Source organism: Salvelinus sp. IW2-2015, unplaced genomic scaffold (assembly GCF_002910315.2).
Source record: "Salvelinus sp. IW2-2015 unplaced genomic scaffold, ASM291031v2 Un_scaffold2415, whole genome shotgun sequence".
Lineage (NCBI taxonomy): Eukaryota > Metazoa > Chordata > Actinopteri > Salmoniformes > Salmonidae > Salvelinus > Salvelinus sp. IW2-2015.
The window spans coordinates 140435-149242 of NW_019943736.1; the positions used below are offsets into that span (position 1 = coordinate 140435).

The window sequence follows — 8808 nt, forward strand, 5'->3', positions numbered from 1 at the left end:
ACATTCATTACAGATTAGGCCAGGGAACACTCCAAACACTCAGACATCATTTACAGATAGCCAGGGAACACTCCAACACTTCAGACATCATTACAGATAGCCAGGGGAACACTCCAACACTCAGACATCATTACAGATAGCCAGGGGAACACTCAACACTCAGACATCATTTACAATAGCCAGGGGAACACTCCAACACTCAGACATCATTACAGATAGCCAGGGGAACACTCCAACACTCAGACATCATTTACAGATAGCCAGGGGAACACTTCCAACACTCAGACATCATTACAGATAGCCAGGGGAACACTCCAACACTCAGACATCATTACAGATAGCCAGGGGAACACTCCAACACTCAGACATCATTACAGATAGCCAGGGGAACACTCCAACACTCAGACATCATTTACAGATAGCCAGGGGAACACTCCAACACTCAGACATCATTACAGATAGCCAGGGGAACACCTCCAACACTCAGACATATTTACAGATAGCCAGGGAACACTCAACATCAGACATCATTACAGATAGCCAGGGAACACTCCAACATCAGACATCATTACAGATAGCCAGGGGAACACTCCAACACCAGACATCATTACAGAACCAGGGAACACTCCAACACTCAGACATATTTACAGATAGCCAGGAACACTCCAACACTCAGACATCTTACAGATAGCCAGGGAACACTCCAACACTCAGACATCATTACAGATAGCCAGGGGAACACTCCAACACTCAACATCATTTACAGATAGCCAGGGAACACTCCAACACTCAGACATTATTACAGATAGCCAGGGGAACACTCCAACATCAGACATCATTACAGATAGCCAGGGAACACTCCAACACTCAGACATCATTACAGATAGCCAGGGGAATCCACACCAGACATCATACAGATCCAGGAACACTCAACACTCAGACATTATTTACAGATAGCCAGGGGAACACTCCAACACTCAGACATCATTACAGATAGCCAGGGGAACACTCCCAACACTCAGACACATTTACAGATACCAGGAACACTCCAACACTCAGAATCATTTACAGATAGCCAGGGGAACACTCAGACATCATTTCAAGATACCAGGGAACACTCCAACACTCAGACATCATTTACAGATAGCCAGGCAACACTCCAACACTCAGACATCATTACAGATAGCCAGGACACTCCAACACTCAACATCATTACAGATAGCCAGGGAACACTCCAACACTCAGACATCATTTACAGATAGCCAGGGACACTCCAAACACTCAGAACATCATTACAGATAGCCAGGGAACACTCCAACACTCAGACATCAATTCAGATAGCCAGGGAACACTTACCCAACACTCAGACATCATTACAGATAGCCAGGGACACTCAACACTCAGACATATTTACAGATAGCCAGGACACTCCAACACTCAGACATCATTACAGATAACCAGACCCACTCCAACACTCAGACATCATTTACAGATAGCCAGGAACACTCCAACACTCAGACCATATTACAGATAGCCAGGGACACTCCCAACACTCAACATTCATTACAGATAGCCAGGGAACACTCCAACACTCAGACATCATTTACCAGATAGCCAGGGAACACTCCAACACTCAGACATTCATTTACAGATAGCCAGGGAACACTCCAACACTCAGACATCATTTACAGATAGCCAGGGAACACTCCCAACACTCAACACATTACAGATAGCCAGGGGAACACCCAGACATATTTACAGGACCAGGAAACCACGGCAGTAGGGATGACCAGGGATGTTCTCTGTTTAGTGAGTCCTCCAGATCAGAGGCAGTAGGGATGACCAGGGATGTTCTCTGTTGATATGTGCACGAATTAGACAGTTTTTCTGTCCTGATAAGCATTCTGTAATGAGTACTACGTGTCAGGGAAAATGTATGGTGTAAAAAGTACATACTTTTCTTTAGGAATGTAGTGAAGTAAAAGTTGTCAAAAAATATAAATAGTAAAGTAAAATACAGACCCCCCTCCCCCAAAAAAGTACTTAAGTAGTACTTTAAATTATTTTAATTTAAGTACTTTACACCACTGCTAAATACCCCAATTCATGTTGTTAAGTTCAAAAGAATACATGATAAGAATTACTGACACCGTTCAAACAAACCAGTGTTCAGAAATGTAAAGCCAATTATCTTGAGAATTATCTTCTTTGTTGCAGATAGAACCTTTATAGTCCCAACATGGCTGCTTCAGCAACACTGAACTGGGGTCTGGTGTCACGTTAATGCTCCCAACCCCAAACCACATGTACCCACCTGGCGACGGTGGTTTGAGCCCCCTCTTTGCCGTTCCTGCATGTGCTCTGTCTTACTCATCTCATCTCCTTTCTCTGTCTGTCCCCCCCCCCCAACCCCAGAACGCCCATGCCTCGTTCCCGCTGCGCCAGCCCCAACCCTGACTGCTCACAGCGGGACGGAGAGGTCAAGATATCCCCTGGCCCCAGTGGGGTCGCGGCCCCAGAGGTTAAGCCTAGGGAACTCCGCTTCGTACCAGACATCCAGGAGATCCGGGTCAGGTGAGTGGCTCCAGAGATTGATTTTTTTGTAATTATTTTTGTCTTTATTTAACTAGGCAAGTCAGTTAAGAACACATTCTTATTTTCAATGACAGCCTAGGAACAGTGGGTTAACTGCCTAGTCCAACACTCTAACCACTAGGCTACCTGCCACCTCTACACTCTAACCACTAGGCTACCTGCCACCTCTACACTCTAACCACTAGGCGGATACCTGCCGCCTCTACACTCTAACCCTAGGGCTACCTGCCGCCTCTACACTCTAACCCTAGGCTACCTGCCGCCTCTACGCACGGTCTAACCGCTAGGCTACCTGCCGCCTCTACACTCTAACCGCTAGGCTACCTGCCGCCTCTACACACTCTAACCCTAGGCTACCTGCCGCCTCTACACTCAACCACTAGCTACCTGCCGCCTCTACACTCTAACACTAGGCTACCTGCGCCTCCGGACACTCTAACCACTAGGCACCTGCCGCTCTACACTCTAACCACTAGGCTACCTGCCGCCTCTACACTTAACCACTAGGCTACCTACCGACTGACTGACTGACTGACTGACTGAGTCAGTGGTTTATGGCCCCAGAGGTTTATCATTAAAAGGGGTGAAACTGACCAAATCAAATACAGTGACAACATGTACAGTACCTGAGAATAACGGGAGTTCTCAACTCAATAGTCCTTAATGAGTACAGCGTTGGAAAAGGCATATCCCCATATAAGACCTGCTCACACTGAAAATAATTTCTTGAATTTATAATTTCTTCAACACCAGCCTTCGTTAGCATTTGAGTCTTGATCTGGATTCTTCTGGCAGAACCAAACAGGTTTCTGTCAGCATTAAACTCAAGGTTAAAGCTTGGCTACTCTTATTTCAACGTGAGTCTGTGCCTTCTTAGATGGATCTTGTCAAGTGTAGTTACACGTGTAGTGTACTTGGTCTTTCTTCCAGCCCCATCGTGTCAAAGAAGGGCTACCTGCATTTCCTGAGCCTCATACCAACGGCTGGGTGAAGCGTTATGTGGTGTTGAGACGTCCCTACGTCTATATCACAAATACAGAGAGAGACAGCGTTGGAGAGAGCCATCCTCAACCTCTCTCTGCCCATGTCGAGTACAGCGAGGACAAGCAGGCCATGCTTAAGGTACATCACCTTTACACACCTTTACCTGACACCTTTACTTGCCGACATACCTTTACATAACTTTACCTGACATCTTTACCTAAAACACACCTTTACACACCTTTACCTGCCACACACCTATTCCGCCGACCACTTACATAACTTTACCTGACATCTTACCTGAAAACACACCTTTACCACACCTTACCTGCCGACACACCTTTACCTGCCGACACATCTTTACACACCTTTACCTGCCGACACACCTTACCTGCCGACACACCTTTACACACCTTTACCTGCCGACACACCCTTACCTGATGACACACCTTTACCTTGCCGACACACCTTACCTGCGACACACCTTTACCTGCCGACACACCTTTACATAACTTTACCATGACTCTTTACCTGACAATTACACCTTTACACACCTTTACCTGCCGACACCCTTTACCGCGACACACCTTTACACACATTTTACCTGCCGACACACCTTTACCTGTCAACACACCATTACACACATTTTACCTGCCTACACACCTTTACACACCTTTACCTGCCAACACAACTTTACCTGCCGACACACCTTTACACAACCTTACCCTGCCAACACAACTTTACCTGCCGACACACCTTTACCTGCCGACACACCTTTACACACCTTTACCTGCCAACACAACTTTACCTGCGACACACCTTACCTGCCGACACACCTTTACACACCTTTACCTGCCAACACAACTTTACCTGCCGACACACCTTTACCTGCCGACACACCTTTACACACCTTACCTGCCAACACAACTTTACCCTGCCGACACACCTTTACCTGCCACACCCTTTACCTGCCGACACACCATTACACACATTTACCTGCCTACACACCTTTACCTGCCAACACACCTTTACCACACCTTACCTGCCAACACACTTTACCTGCCGACACACCTTTACACACATTTACCTGCCGACAAACCTTTAACACATTTTACTTGCCGACCCACCTTTAACTGCCGACCCCACACCATTACACACCTTTACCTGCCGACACACCTTTACACACCTTTACCTGCCGACACACCTTTACCTGCCGACACACCTTTACACACCTTTACCTGCCGACACACCTTTACACACCTGCCGACACACCTTTAAACACCTTTACCTGCCGACACACCTTTACACACCTTTACTTGCCGACACACCTTTACACACCTTTACCTGCCGACACACCTTTACACACCTGCCGACACACCTTTACACACCTTTACCTGCCGCACACCTTTACACACCTTTACCTGCCGATACACCTTTACACACATTTTACCTGAGGACGCCTACAGTAGGCCTTGTTCCAATCTCTTAGTCTGCTTGTCCAATACATTTCTAAATTCTAAGTCAGCAGGCCATACTCAGTGTTGGTTACCTTTTATAATGCAAAGAAACAAAGTCATGTCTGCTCAGTATTTAGCGGATCCCAGTAGGTGCTCCGTGCCTGACATGGTCTTTGTCAGCGTTACCAACGTCAGATGAACTACTCCCACACAGGGCCAGCTTCCCCCAACAACACGGACACCATCTCATGTCCTCTTTTACTTGACACACACACTGAGTGTACGAAACATTAGGAACACCTGTTCTTTCCATGACGTAGACTGACCAGGTGAATCCAGGTGAAAGCTATGATCCCTTATTGATGTCACTTGTTAAATCCACTTCAGTCAGTGTAGATGAAGGGGAGGAGACATGTTTAAAGAAGGATTTTTAAGCCTAGAGACATGGATTGTGTATGTGTGCCATTCAGAGGGTGAATGGGAAAGATAAAAAATGTAAGTGCCTTTGAACGGGGTATGGTAGTAGGTGCCAGGGGCAACGGTTTGAGTGTGTCAAGAACTGCAACGCTGCTGGGTTTTTCACACTCCAACAGTTTCCTGTGTGTTCCTGATGGTCCACCACCCAAAGGACATCCAGCCAACCTGACAGGACTGTGGGAAGAATTGGATTCAAAATGGGCCAGCATCCCTGTGGAACGCTTTCGACACCTTGTAGAGTCCATGCCCCGACGAATTGAGGCTGTTCTGAGGACGAAAGGGGGGGGGGGGTGCAACTCAATATTAGGAAGGTGTACCTAATGTTTTGTACACTCAGTGTAAAGTATATCTACAGTATTTGAAAAGACAGACGTTTTTCCTCCCCGTGGTAAAACTCAAAGAGAAGCTTTCCTTCAGAAGCTGGCTGGTTTTAACACTGCTGTACTTTCTCTGTGTGTTTATCCCCAGACCCCAAACGCGTTTGCTGTGTGTACTGAGCACCGCGGGATACTGCTCCAGGCCAGCAACGACAAGGAGATGCACGACTGGCTCTATGCATTTAACCCTCTCCTGGCTGGATCCATCAGGTAACACGGCTGACACACTCACGTCTGTTGATGGTCCCTCTAGTTTAAATAGCAATGGGGTTTTTCCACATACCGTCTGGTTTGAAGAAGGCCTAGGTTTTTACTTTACAATGAACATGATCGTATGTGGTTGTTTTACCTACGTTAGTGGAATGCACTGATTGGAAGTTTCCCTGGATAAGAGAGTCTGCTAAATGACTCACTACTGTAGTGGCTCTGGATAAGAGAGTCTGCTAAATGACTCACTACTGTAGTGACTCTGCGATCAGAGAGTCTGCTAAATGACTCACACTGTAGTGCTCTGGATCAGAGAGTCTGCTAAAATGGTTCACTACTGTAGTGGCTCTGGATAAGAGAGTCTGCTAAATGACTCACTACTGGAGTGGCTCTGGATCAGAGAGTCTGCTAAATGACTCACTACTGGAGTGGCTCTGGATCAGAGAGTCTGCTAAATGACTCACTACTGTAGTGGCTCTGGATAAGAGAGTCTGCTAAATGACTCACTACTGTAAGTCTCTCTGGATCAGAGAGTCTGCTAAATGACTCACTACTGTAGTGACTCTGGATCAGAGAGTCTGCTAATTGACTCACTACTGGAGTGACTCTGGATAAGAGAGTCTGCTAAATGACTCACATGTACAATGTAAACCTTTTGAGTCATTGTTTTAATGAATATATATATATATTCTCTCCCTCTTGTTTCTGTCAGATCCAAACTGTCCAGAAGAAGAGCTGGACAGATGAGGATGTGAATCAACATGTCTTAAAGACAAGACAACAGAACACCAAAAGACTAACCTGTATATAGACCCCAGACTTATTACTCCTTTTCCTCCTGTGCTGACCCCTTAACCCCTCCCCCTCCTCCTCCTCTTTCTGCACACGCCCAGTTAATCCCGAGCTGACCACCAGCGTATCTAAGGCCTTGAGGCCTCCGTCATCGTTGTGTGTCTGTCAGGCCTGTACCGCTGTCTGTCTGTCTGTGTTGGCCTTATTGTCTGGTTTAAACCCCTCTCCAAGGCTGAGGCGCAAATACCACCCTATTCTCTATATAGTGCATTGCTTTTGACCAGGGCCTATAGGGCTGGTCATAGTTACTGTAAGAAGGGCCTATAGGGCTGGTCATAGTTACTGTAAGAAGGGCCTATAGGGCTGGTCATAGCTACTGTTAGAAGGGCCTATAAGGCTGGTCATTGCTACTGTAAGAAATGCCTATAAGGCTGGTCATAGCTACTGTAAGAAGGGCCTATAGGGCTGGTCATAGCTACTGTAAGAAGGGCCTATAAGGCTGGTCATAGTTACTGTAAGAAGGGCCTATAGGGCTGGTCATAGCTACTGTAAGAAGGGCCTATAAGGCTGGTCATAGCTACTGTAAGAAGGGCCTATAAGGCTGGTCATAGCTACTGTAAGAAGGGCCTACAGGGCTCTGGTTAAAACTAGTGCACTACATAGGGAATAGGGTGCAGGCTCTGGTCTAAAGTAGTGCACTAAGTAGGGAACAAGGTATCGCTTGGGATTGAGCCCAAACCTCCTTACTTTACCAGAATGTTCCGAGCCGAGGGAACGGAGGAAGAGAGAGGGGGAGAGGGGTAGTTACCAGTTCCTTATTTTATAGACTTGCATTATGATGTACTGTATGGTAGTTGTCAGCAACACGTTGAGCTTATTAAATAACACATTTATTCCTTCAGGAAAGAAAAGAGAATGTCTGCAGCGTTGAGCGTAAATCGCTTCATTTTAAAGTTGCCCTGAAAGTGGGCTTCTGTTCACATTACTAGTTAAATAAAAGGTTAAATTAAAAAAATAAAATGACTACATTATTGCACCTCAGCTTACCTTACAGAACAAAACAGAGAAGGAAGTACTACTGACTCCAGATATGTGGTATTGGTCTTATTGTTACTCTATACAATGTTGAAACGAGCAGGTTAATATTCAAAGTAAACACATTTTCACCAAATTAGAGTTTCCTCAGTTTTGCAACAACAACAAAAAATAGGAGTGAAAAACGACAGTTGACAGTGTTTGGGTGTCGTACCTCTTCTGTCCCTTGTCTCTTTCCATACCATCTCAGCTCTGTTGGAAAGGACAGAATAGCTCCTTATGAATCAAGGACGCTATCTAATCTCCGTATTCCCCCTGATATGTTTTGAGACGTTAACACACACAGTCCCAAGTTAAATAAAGGTTAAAAAAAAAAAAAAAATTGCAATCTATTACCTATATAGTGCATTGCTTTTGATTAGGGCCTATAGTCTCTTTCATAATTGCTCTGGTCAAATGCAGTGCACTATACAGACAATCGTGTGCCAATTGGGATGCCTCCACAGCCTGGCGACGAGAGAAGGGTTGGCATCGATCACATGTTCACATGTTCACACTGGTTTTCTAGTTTTAAAAAAACGACACACGATGGTTCAGCTCTGTAGCTACTCTCAGTCGACGATCTACACTAGCTCTGACTACATCATTTATGAAAATCATCCACATTTTAACCTTAATTAATATCTGAGTCAGATTTTTTTTAAATTAAGTTTAAGTTATATTTATATATTTAACGACATTCTCATTTATTTATGCGTGTATTTATTTACAAAGACATTTATATTTCTAAAGTAGTTATAGTGCAACTTCTGCACAAAGCATTTTTTATTATCAGTTCCTCTAACTTTCTGATAACATGACCTATTACCTATGACCCCCCCCCCCCC

At 45.3% G+C, this 8808-nt stretch overlaps 1 pseudogene; it reads left to right on the forward strand.

Moving 5' to 3' along the window:
- Positions 1 to 7796, forward strand: part of LOC112073907 (kinesin-like protein KIF1A) — a 45501-nt pseudogene extending 37705 nt beyond the window's left edge.
- The last annotated feature ends 1012 nt before the right edge of the window (positions 7797 to 8808 follow it).